This window comes from Lissotriton helveticus, chromosome 3_1 (assembly GCF_964261635.1).
Source record: "Lissotriton helveticus chromosome 3_1, aLisHel1.1, whole genome shotgun sequence".
NCBI lineage: Eukaryota > Metazoa > Chordata > Amphibia > Caudata > Salamandridae > Lissotriton > Lissotriton helveticus.
This window is the reverse complement of record NC_136061.1, coordinates 1847749474-1847762327: the sequence shown is the minus strand read 5'-3', so window position 1 is coordinate 1847762327 and position 12854 is coordinate 1847749474. Positions and strand designations below refer to the sequence as shown.

The window sequence follows — 12854 nt, the reverse complement described above, 5'->3', positions numbered from 1 at the left end:
TTGGGTACCCACTTGTTTTCTAAGTTACCTTTTCCGCCTCCATATAGAGGTCCATCCCGGCTTTCCATTAAGTTATCGTTGGAGTGGAGGGGGCCCCCCAGTGCTTTGCTCTATCTCTTTTGGCCACTGCTATTCCTAAATTACATAGAGTGCGAGTATGTCTGGTACATCCATGTCTGAGGGTATGCCCAGTATGATGTGTTTGGCAGCTGCAACCCAATTCTTCCGCTAAGTTCCTCAAAGATCTGGGCCCAATATATTTGTATGAGTCGGCACGCCCACAGGGTATGGATATATGTCCCTGCCACTTCGCAAACAGTCTGGAGTTTCTGCTCGTCCAATTCTATGGAGGTGGTATCTATCAAGGTATGTCCTATGTAGAATTTTAAATTGTATCAGTTGTAATCTCAGTCTAGTTGCATTAAGGCAGCCTCCCAGTCCACGTCATCAAGTTCCCCTAGGGTTGTCTCCCATTGTGTCCTGAGCCCTTTTAAATTGTCTGGGATATTATTCATCAGGGTCTTGTATGTCCATGAGATAGCTTTCTCCGGTATTCGTCTCATAAGACGTCTTCCCTCTAGCGGTGCATATTCAGGTATATTAGTAGTGTCAACATGCTATGCCCTCCAGGCGTGTTGTAGTTGCAAGTACTGATATCTTTGGTTGTTTCTTGACATGTATTGCCGTTGTAGGGTGTTCTAGGTAATCGGAGACCCTTTCTCAAAGAAGTCTCCAAATTTGGATATTCCGATTGTATCCCATGACCCAAATCCTCTGTTTCCTCAGTTCAGGTAGGCGAACGCCTTCACATAGCGGGGTTTCCTTTGTAAACTTTTTGTCCCATTTCATTTGCCTCTCAACCTCCTTCCATGCCTCTATCGACGTCTGGGTCGCGGGTAATAGTTGTCGGAGTTCCTTGCCCCCCTATATATAATGTAAGTATGTGTAACTTTTGAATTGACTTCTCTCTAGTACATATCTCGGGTGGTCCCCTGGGAAGTGTCCCCATTCATTAATGGCCACTAAGTGTGCCGCATATTTGTTTAACAGAGAATTGAGTTATTTGTAAAGTTTTACTTTCGTGCCACGTTTGATGTGAATCTGTATAGCCGTTCAGATCTAAGACTTGAACAATATTACCTATAGGAGTTGAAATGGGAAAACACTTGTTTTGTTACAGTGCCCCAACACTTTTTTCCCCATGGACTGGATTGTCATAAAACTTGACAGTCCTAAGCCTAGCTGACTAAGCTAGTAATTGGCTTAGGGCCATGTGCAGTGAGGGTTAGAAAACAAGTAATGTATATAAAAAAAAACATTGCTGGAAAAAGCACTATTAAAAACGGAGTTCCAGTTCTGACTTTAATGCAGAAAACCAATAAAGTTTGCTAGCATATTACAGTGAATATAACTCATAAAACAACCCATTTGCACAATAATGCACAAAATTCACAAAATTCACACGTGCAAATGGCTCTGGAAAAAAGGTAGTCAAGCAAGAGTTATAAATTGTATGTGGACCTTTCTTGAACAGAGTGGTATCTTGTTTCCTTATTAATAGAAAAAGGAACCTTACATTGTCGACCTTTAAGTGGGAAGCGAAGAAAGAATATTCAGTATGTTGTCATTGACATGATCCATGTCCAGTTTTTTTCTTCTAAAATGTTAACGTATAAGCTTAAAAATCGTATATCCAGTGAGAATAATGGTGTATTCATTTGGTTTTCAGTTTTGCATGAATCAATCCTATATTCCACTGTGATGTGCGAGTGAATATCCTATGTCCGGGAGAGCAATCCCGCCATTGTATGGACGCTGAAGCGTCTGGAGCGCAAATCCTGGGTTGGCCTCCATCCCATAATGTACCTTTGTGTCTTATCTTAAAAATATCCTCGGGTATCTTGTTTTAAGTATTCTGGAGGACATAGTGTAATTTAGGGAGTGTGACAATTTTAAACATTGCAGCTCTGCCCAGTTTGGTAAGGTGCAACCTTCTCTATCATTCCCCATCCTCGTGGAAATCTGTTAAAATCCTCCGGATATTGCAGGCATGACTCAGCGTGGCATTGGTGATTATGAAAAGGCCCAAATAATTGAATCTCTCATGATCTACCTGCAGTTGACTAGGGAGTTCTCGTGTCTCTATGGGTCTCCCAGTTGGGTAGAGAATGGATTTATCCCAGTTGATTTTATACCCGGCATGATTACCGTGCTCTTCAAACATGTAGAATGATTGTGAGTGTCTCAACGGTGTTGGTGACATATAGGAGGACTTCATCAGCGCATGGGGAGATCCATTTGCCTCGGCTACTCTCTGAACCATCCATGAATCCCCCTATGTCTGGGAGGGCTCTGACTAGACACGCTAGTGGCTCAAATATAGTATTGGGGCACATATAAGTGGCGACAGTAGACAGCCCAGTCTTGTTCCCTGCTCCACGGCGAAAGGCTTCTACATGTCCCCATTAACCCTTGCCTGCGGGGCGGTGTATAGCAGTTTGATGCAGGCCAGAAATACGGGGCCAAATCCAGACTTAGAGTGCATGTATCATGAATTGCCAGTGTATGGCATCATATGCCTTTTCAACGTCAAGACCTAAGAATACACCTGGGTCAGCGCTGTCTTTGGCTTTCTCAGCCAGTACGATAGCTTGCGCAAGTTGAACCTCATCGACCGCCCAGGCATGAATCCTGACTGATCTGCCTGAAAAAGGGTAGTGATGACTGAAAGCAGTCTAGTCACAAGAATGGTGGAAAGTATTTTGGTTTCTACATTTAAGGGTGATTTTGGCCGGTAAGATCCACACTCTGCCGCTGGCTTCCCAGCTTTGTGCATAACTATGATTGTGGCCATCCGAAGGTCTGGGGGGAGTGTTCCCTCAGTTTGCATTTCGCGATGCATTTGCAACAAGTATGGCTCAAAAGGCTAGAATTTTTTTTTGTAACTCTTTTTTTTTTTAACAAATAACAAAATCAAACACAAATAAACCAAAAACAAGCATCAGGTGATACAGTACATTTCCTTTCAATGGGTCTTCCACGGCAAAAATCTGAATCATAAGATCAATATTTCACATTTGGATCATATGGATTCCTGCGCTTCCCGTTGCAGACCTCGCAGCGGTGGTTCACAAATCTCTCCTCAGTGCCCATTCCATGCCCCCCAAATCTTACCCCACTTCTCCGGGCAACCCCTGGCCATGTATACAGCTTTCTCCCTAAACATACACCAGTCCACGTCTGCGGCCCACTTAGATACTCGGGCGGCTGACTTGCCCCCCAAAGCTGAGCAATGTTTCGTTTTGCCACCATATACGCCAGTGTCACCCATTGCTTTCTATACTCATTCAGATCTGTAGGTTCACATACATTCAATAGACATCTACGGGCTTCTGGTTGGATCTCCTCACCCAGCACTTCTTTCAATTCATCATGAATCTTTGTCCAGAACGTCTGTATCGCCACACAGTGCCAAAGAATGTGCATGAAGGTGCCAGATTCTCCACACTCTCTTCTGCATGCCCCACTCTCCCCCTGCCCCATTTGCACCAACCTGGGTCCAGTTATGTATGTCCTAGGCAATATCTTCAATTGCACCAGCCGGAGCCGCATCTGAATTGCCACTACTTTCGGGGAGGAAACCGCCTCCACCATCATCTTGTTCTAGGGCATCCGCACACCACTGTGTTCTAACTCGCCCCAGCGGGCTCTCCATATTGTTTACCAGCTTCCTATATATGAGAGAGATAGTTTTCTCAGGGATGTGTCCATCCAGCACACGGTCCTCAAGAGGCGAAGCCTCCGGGAGTACCGTGCCCCTGGGTATATGAGCCAGAAGAGCGTGTCTCACCTGCCTATATCGGAAGTGTTCGTTTTCATGCAGTCGATACTACATCTGAAGTGACTCGAATGTGTGTATTGTGTCTCCCTTCCAGACATCCCTTATCTGTGCAATCCCAATGAGGTCCCATTTATCGAACCCCCTGGATCTCCATAGGCTTCCTAACTTCTCCGAATTCAACAGGGGCGTAGCCAACGTCAGCCCGCCCTCCCAACCCAGACATCGATTGGCCGCATGCCACACCTGTACCGCATGCGCAGTCGGGCCACGTAAAGCAAACCTCCCTGGCTTAGTGTATAGCGCTCTGTCCAACATTCCACCCGGGGCCAGTCCACGGTCCATGGCGTATCCCGGATCGCCCGAGGGCCCGTAAACAATGTGGTTTACAGCGGCTAGCTGTGAAGCCCAGTAGTACTTTCTCATATCTGGGAGTCCGATTCCACCATCGTACCACGGTAGTGTCAATTTAACGAATGCTATACGGGGCCTACCCTGCCACAGAAGCTGTCTCTGAAGCGACTCAATCTGCTTGAAATAGGAGACCTGCACTCGGTCCATCAAGTTCTGCAGGGCATAGGGCAGAGCCATCACTTTAAAACGGGCGGCTCTTCCGAGCATATAAAGCGCAAGGGTCTTCCAGTGTTCCACATGTTTCTTACATCTATTCAGCGGGGAGGCCAAGTTTTTAACATATCTTAACTGCGGATCGAGCGTTATGTATATACCTAAATGTTTAAAACCAACAGTCTCAATCTGGATTGGGCATTTCTGTAGGATCCTCAGCGATTCTCCCACTAACACAAAGAGCACCGATTTTGACCAGTTAATTGCTAATCCTGAATATCTACCAAAAATGGCAAGCACCTCTAGAAAGTTCCCGAAGGACTCTCTAGGTTTGGTAAGATAGAGCAAAACGTCATCCGCATATAGCGAGATCTTATCTTCCGGTGTCCATCGCAGGCCTCTTATCGCTCTATCCCATCTGACCCAGGCTGCCAGCAGCTCCATAGCAAGGGCAAAAAGCAGGGACAGCGGACAACCCTGTCTCGTGCCCCTCTCCAACGCAAAGTCATTTGACCTACAATTATTGACGACACCCTGGCCAGGGGGTTCGCATACAATAATCGCACCCAGCCGATAAATTCACCGCCGAAGCCCAATTTTGCTAATACTGCGAACAGATAATCCATTTGACCCTGTCAAAGGCTATCGAGGCGTCCAGGGACACCAGAACCGTTGGCTCATGTATTTTCGAGGAGCCCCCAAGGATGCTATGCAGCCTCCGCAGATTCAGTGCTGTGTTCCTACGCGGCATAAAACCAGACTGATCTGTATCAAATTCGTGATTACTTTTACCAGCCGAGTAGCAAGAAGCTTCGCTAAAATTGTGGGCTCTGCATTAAGGAGCGAAATAGGCCTATAAGGGGCGCATTGTGTTTTGGGTTTACCCGCTTTATGTATGATTATTATATTTGCCAGTAGTTGATCATATGCAAGTTGGCCTTTTTCCTTGCTCTCCAAAAACATGGCTCGCACACGTGGGGCGATCCTATTGACATTTAATTTATACAGCTCGATCGGTATCCCATTAGGGCCAGTCGCCTTACCGTACTTTATCTGCCTAATAGCCTGCGCCACTTCCTCATTGGAGAGTGGAGAGTCCAGATAGGACCTGTCTTCCTCCGACAGCCCAGGCATAACAATATCTCTGATCATGGCGCTGTTGTCTGCCTCCGTCAACTCACTTTCAGCGGAATAGACATTCTTATAGTACATCAAGAATGCGTCTGCCACGGCTTGTGGTTCAGTAATTTTATCAGACTCCGGTCCCTCCAACTCTGGCACCATCCTCGATGCCCACTCCCCATGCTCAAGCCACGCTAACAACTTAGCGGCTTTATCGCCATGTTCATATATGCGGCTCTGTACAGCATTATTTTGGGCAAGCGCCCTGTCTCTCGCTATCGCTCTGTACTCTTCCTGACGGAGCTTCAATAAGTGGAGGTCTGCCGTCGGGTGTGACCTAGCCACGCCCTCGTCCAAAGCCATGACCTCAGCCTCCTTCTGAATTAACTCCGCCTGTCTTTTCTTCTTTTTCCCGGCTACTAGAGACAAGACCTCCCCTCTAGCGACCATTTTGTAAGCTTCCCAGAGGGACTGCGCTGAATCAACAGTCCCCTCATTTTCCAGGAAGTACCGTTCCGACATTCAGAGCACCTCCTTCTTAATGGCCGGATCCTTTAACTAATTTAACAAACTACATGGAAGGGGGTCTAAGGGCTGGTTTACCGACTCATACTAGACACATGCCCCTATCACGAACATGAGTGTACACCAGAAGATATCTAGGAGTCTAAAAGTGAGATCAAATCACAAACAACCATTGGCATGACAAAATAAGAGAAGGGTGGAGGCTACATTAATCAATCGCACCACGTGAAAAAATAACAACACATTCACGTGAGGCACATACTCAAGGTGAAAATTTTCCCATCAGTTGTCTAACTGTACCGCCACTATCACATCATTTGGGTTCTCCTTACCCAGGAGTCAGTGCCCTCACAGTCACACAAGATGTAATAGAGGACTGAGAGAATAAAGAAACCCTACAGTTCTTGCCTGTTAGGCGGAAACAGTATGATAAGACAGCTGAAAAAAGCAGTGCAAAGAAGTGAGAAGTGAAAATATAAAATTAGGTGAGACTGAGTAGAATTTTTTTTTTTAATGGTTTCTCTCAGCTTCCTAACTCTAAAAACAAGAGTTTAAAAAGCAGATTTGACAAAATATCTGCTCAGCGAGTGGTCAACATGTTTCTGCATGTAAGGAAGTACCTATGCATTCTTCAGGACCTAGTTAGTGCTACTGCTGTAATAATAGTGACAAATGTAAAAAATAAAATATCACCTGATTTTCAGCTTCAGATGCTCCACCACAATCTACAAATAAAATCACATCAACAGAAAGGGAAGTGAAAAGAAACACATGACATTGAAATTTTATAAAACAATACACTCAACCATAGTGTTATTGAAGTGACTTGTCAATACAATTTTCATGACATATTCACACTCACCCAATTAGTGTGGGGTTCGCGCCTCACCTCACCTGGCTGCAGCTCAGGTAAATGAGGAGCACCGCTCTGTTTAGAGAAAACAGATGTACACATAAGCATTCACTGCTAATTCCGTCGAGTACCGAATAATTAAAAAATAAAAAAATTGTCTGGAGTTACTATCAGCAGTCTATTGTTATGTCACATGATAGTGTACACCCCTCTGGATTTACTGTGCTCTGGTCTTAGTTTAAAGTTGGAAACGATCTCCGTATTACATGCGCACACCAACTGTTGGTAGTGATCAGTTGTGCCGTATGCTTGTAACAACAGAAATGCAATCTTTCTTCTCTATTTCAAAAATAATGTTATGCGCGATCTCTATATCGCATCCCCTCAAAGAGGCTCAAGATATAAAAACATTCACTTGCACCGCCCGGGTGTCTCACAAACCCAGGAACCATGTATATGAACGCCGCCTCACACAGTGGCTCGCATAGAGGCTTGGATAATATCCGCCCACAAGTACATCTATGACCTGATAGGGCCGGTACCTTTACTCTAATGTGGACAAACTTAGTGTGCCACAAGTATTTCACCAAATGCGGCAAAAAACTCCACATTTTCTTCATTATGCCACGGAAGCGCTTAACAAGATGACAGAGCGCGCTTGCCTGGGCGGGCTGTTTACGCCACGGAAGCGCATAACAAGATGACATTGAACTCAGCACGAGACACAGAATGCCCTTGCCTAGGCGTGCTGCTTCGCGAGACAGTTCGAGAGCGCTTACCTCTCCGTCGGTGTCTCCAGGCGTTCCTCTGCGCTGGACTTGGGGAGGCACCGAGCGGAAGGGGCGCTGGCTATTTAATGACTCACATTCTCTACGCGCTCACGTGTTAGCGCAAAGGATGATGGTTGTTGTAGTCAAACACATGTGCTCATTAGCGAAATACTCTTATTGAAGACCGTGGCTGTGGAACCATCTAAACGTGCACATTCGTGAATGCGCATACTTAATATGAACCATACTTCGCCAACAGAGTCATTAACACTGTCATCTGTGGGCAGTAAATATTAACAACGACTTTAAATTAAACACACATTGTTTTAAACTCACTCACGTGTTGGTGCAGAGGATTATGGTTATTGTAGTGAATGGAACGCACAACTGTGATGGAATGTATGTGTGCCTTAGCGATCACTGTCAGTGCACCCTACTCTACCTTTATTCGAAGCCATTTGAACAACAATGTGTAGGCAGTGGTATATATAGGCTAAACGAATGGGTATCTCATTTATAGAATATTTAGCTCGATGTAGTGAATACACTAACCCGGCATGACTATAAAAAAGAAGCGTCATCAGTGCGCTTACGTGTTGCTGTAGGGGATTATGGTTGTTCTGGTGAACAAGGCGTCCGGCTGTGATGGTATATATGTGTGCCTTAGCAGGTACTCCAAGTGAACCCAAATCATAGGAGTCAAGTGACCTACAATTTGTTGGCAGTGGTACATGTAGGCCAAACAAACAGGTCGCTCGTTTTTGAAAATATTAGGCTTATTGTATTAACTGCACTAGCCAGGCATCACCATAATATGCACTACAGTGATTTATATGGAAGCAAAGTGTCCTGGACATGGTACCATAACATTTCTTTTTATCAATTCAAAGCGACATCCAGGGAATAGGTTCGTTTAAGCCCTCCTTGTCGCTATTCATCTTGTATACCCATTTTTGTTCTTTTTTTAAAAAGAAATTTGCCTATATCAGGACAATTGTCAGGGATGGTTGGCTGTTCTAATATAGTCCACGTAAAATCATTGGGGCCATGACCTACTTCCAGGAAATGGGCTGTTAGGCGCGTCGCTTGTTTGCGGCAACGGACTGTACTTTTATGCTCACAAATGCGGATTCTTGTTTTTCTTGTGGTCAAGCCCACATATCTTTTTGAGCATGGGCATGTAATGAGATAGATGGTATTCTCACTGTTGCAATTTGTGAATTTTATCTGTTGCCAAGGACGGCCTGTGCCAATATCTACTGTGGTTGATTTAGTTGTCTGTGGACAAACAGAACAATTTCCGCAAGGATGATGTCCTTGTATAGGTGGGAGATCCCATAGGGTTCCCACCTGTCGAGTCATCCTATTTTTTGGCCGTGTGTGTACCAGCTGATCTTTGATGTTCTGACCTCTCTTAAAGGCAAAGAGTGGTAAAGGTAGTGTGTCCCCGCCGGTATTTAAAATTGACCAATGTTTCTTTATGATCTTTTGAACCTGACTGGATCTGGTATGGAAAGTGTTTACAAAAGTCATCCTGTCTGACTTCGCCTTTGGAACCGCCAATTCTAGGAGGGCCTCGCGGTTATTGTGCGAGGCTCTTTTCTTAGATTGGCGTATAATTGAAGATGGATAGTTCTTTTCACGCAGTTGTTCTGACAATTTGGCCGAATGTGTCTAAAAAGCCTCTTTGGTGGAACAGTTTCTCTGCAACCTCAGAAACTGTCCAAAGGGCAAGTTGTTTCTTAGTGCTCTAGGATGGCAACTCTCATAGTTGAGGAGCGCATTCCGGGCCATGGGTTTCCTGTACAGTTCAGAAATGAGGCGATCAGAGGTGGCCAAAATCAAGAGATCTAAAAACGGTAGATGAGTTCTACTGAATTCAATTCTGAATTTCAAATAAGTGTTACAGGAATTCAACCAGCGATGAAAGTCCATCAGATCAGTTTCTGAACCTCTCTAGACTACGAAGATGTCATCTATGTATCGCTTCCAAACTCGGAGCGATACATAGTAAGGATTGTCATGGTTGAGCACCTTCGTCTGTTCAAATACATGAACTTACAGATTAGCTAAACTTGGAGCGAAGACACTCCCCATGCTCTTGCCCGATATTTGGAGATAGGACACTACCTATCTCCAAATATTTGGAAGCGATACATAGATGACATCTTCGTAGTCTGGAGAGGTTCAGAAACTGATCTGATGGACTTTCATCGCTGGTTGAATTCCTGTAACACTTATTTGAAATTCACAATTGAATTCAGTAGAACTCATCTACCGTTTCTAGATCTCTTGATTTTGGCCACCTCTGATGGCCTCATTTTTGAACTGTACAGGAAACCCATGGCCCGGAATGCGCTCCTCAACTATGAGAGTTGCCATCCTAGAGCACTAAGAAACAACTTGCCCTTTGGACAGTTTCTGAGGTTGCAGAGAAACTGTTCCACCAAAGAGGCTTTTGAGACACATTCGGCCAAATTGTCAGAACAACTGCGTGAAAAGAACTATCCATCTTCAATTATACGCCAATCTAAGAAAAGAGCCTCGCACAATAACCGCGAGGCCCTCCTAGAATTGGCGGTTCCGAAGGCGAAGTCAGACAGGATGACTTTTGTAAACACTTTCCATACCAGATCCAATCAGGTTCAAAAGATCATAAAAAAAATTGGTCAATTTTAAATACCGGCAGGGACACACTACCTTTACCACTCTTTGCCTTTAAGAGAGGTCAGAACATCAAAGATCAGCTGGTACACACACGGCCAAAAAATAGGATGACTCGACAGGTGGGAACCCTATGGGATCTCCCACCTATACAAGGACATCATCCTTGCGGAAATTGTTCTGTTTGTCCACAGACAACTAAATCAACCACAGTAGATATTGGCACAGGCCGTCCTTGGCAACAGATAAAATTCACAAATTGCAACAGTGAGAATACCATCTATCTCATTACATGCCCATGCTCAAAAAGATATGTGGGCATGACCACAAGAAAAACAAGAATCCGCATTTGTGAGCATAAAAGTACAGTCCGTTGCCACAAACAAGCGACGCGCCTAACAGCCCATTTCCTGGAAGTAGGTCATGGCCCCAATGATTTTACGTGGACTATATTAGAACAGCCAACCATCCCTGACCATTGTCCTGATATAGGCAAATTTCTTTTTAAAAAAGAACAAAAATGGGTATACAAGATGAATAGCGACAAGGAGGGCTTAAACGAACCTATTCCCTGGATGTCGCTTTGAATTGATAAAAAGAAATGTTATGGTACCATGTCCAGGACACTTTGCTTCCATATAAATCACTGTAGTGCATATTATGGTGATGCCTGGCTAGTGCAGTTAATACAATAAGCCTAATATTTTCAAAAACGAGCGACCTGTTTGTTTGGCCTACATGTACCACTGCCAACAAATTGTAGGTCACTTGACTCCTATGATTTGGGTTCACTTGGAGTACCTGCTAAGGCACACATATATATCATCACAGCCGGACGCCTTGTTCACCAGAACAACCATAATCCCCTACAGCAACACGTAAGCGCACTGATGACGCTTCTTTTTTATAGTCATGCCGGGTTAGTGTATTCACTACATCGAGCTAAATATTCTATAAATGAGATACCCATTCGTTTAGCCTATATATACCACTGCCTACACATTGTTGTTCAAATGGCTTCGAATAAAGGTAGAATAGGGTGCACTGACAGTGATCGCTAAGGCACACATACATTCCATCACAGTTGTGCGTTCCATTCACTACAATAACCATAATCCTCTGCATCAACACGTGAGTGAGTTTAAAACAATGTGTGTTTAATTTAAACTTGTTAATATTTACTGCCCACAGATGACAGTGTTAATGACTCTGTTGGCGAAGTATGGTTCATATTAAGTATGCGCATTCACGAATGTGCACGTTTAGATGGTTCCACAGCCACGGTCTTCAATAAGAGTATTTCGCTCATGAGCAAGTGTGTTTGACTACAACAACCATCATCCTTTGCGCTAACACGTGAGCGCGTAGAGAATGTGAGTCATTAAATAGCCAGCGCCCCTTCCGCTCGGTGCCTCCCCAAGTCCAGCGCAGAGGAACGCCTGGAGACACCGACGGAGAGGTAAGCGCTCTCGAACTGTCTCGCGAAGCAGCACGCCTAGGCAAGGGCGTTCTGTGTCTCGTGCTGAGTTCAATGTCATCTTGTTATGCGCTTCTGTGGCGTAAACAGCCCGCCCAGGCAAGCGCGCTCTCTCATCTTGTTAAGCGCTTCCGTGGCATAATGAAGAAAATGTGGAGTTTTTTGCCGCATTTGGTGAAATACTTGTGGCACACTAAGTTTGTCCACATTGGAGTAAAGGTACCGGCCCTATCAGGTCATAGATGTATGTGTGGGCGGATATTATCCAAGCCTCTATGCGAGCCACTGTGTGAGGCGGCGTTCATATACATGGTTCCTGGGTTTGTGAGATACCCGGGCGGTGCAAGTGAATGTTTTTATATCTTGAGCCTCTTTGAGGGGATGCGATATAGAGATCGCGCATAACATTATTTTTGAAATAGAGAAGAAAGATTGCATTTCTGTTGTTACAAGCATACGGCACAACTGATCACTACCAACAGTTGGTGTGCGCATGTAATACGGAGATCGTTTCCAACTTTAAACTAAGACCAGAGCACAGTAAATCCAGGGGGGTGTACACTATCATGTGACATAACAATAGACTGCTGATAGTAACTCCAGACAATTTTTTTATTTTTTAATTATTCGGTACTCGACGGAATTAGCAGTGAATGCTTATGTGTACATCTGTTTTCTCTAAACAGAGCGGTGCTCCTCATTTACCTGAGCTGCAGCCAGGTGAGGTGAGGCGCGAACCCCACACTAATTGGGTGAGTGTGAATATGTCATGAAAATTGTATTGACAAGTCACTTCAATAACACTATGGTTGAGTGTATTGTTTTATAAAATTGACAATGTCATGTGTTTCTTTTCACTTCCCTTTCTGTTGATGTGATTTTATTTGTAGATTGTGGTGGAGCATCTGAACCTGAAAATCAGGTGATATATTTTTTTTTTTACATTTGTCACTATTATTACAGCAGTAGCACCAACTAGGTCCTGAAGAATGCATAGGTACTTCCTTACATGTAGAAACATGTTGACCACTCGCTGAG

The 12854-nt window shown here is 44.5% G+C and overlaps 1 protein-coding gene across 2 annotated transcripts in view; it reads left to right on the top strand.

Annotated features, from left to right (window-relative positions):
• AP2A2 (adaptor related protein complex 2 subunit alpha 2) overlaps positions 1-12854 on the top strand; it is a 537324-nt gene that overhangs the window by 343249 nt on the left and 181221 nt on the right. The gene's annotated exons all lie outside the window — the stretch shown is intronic.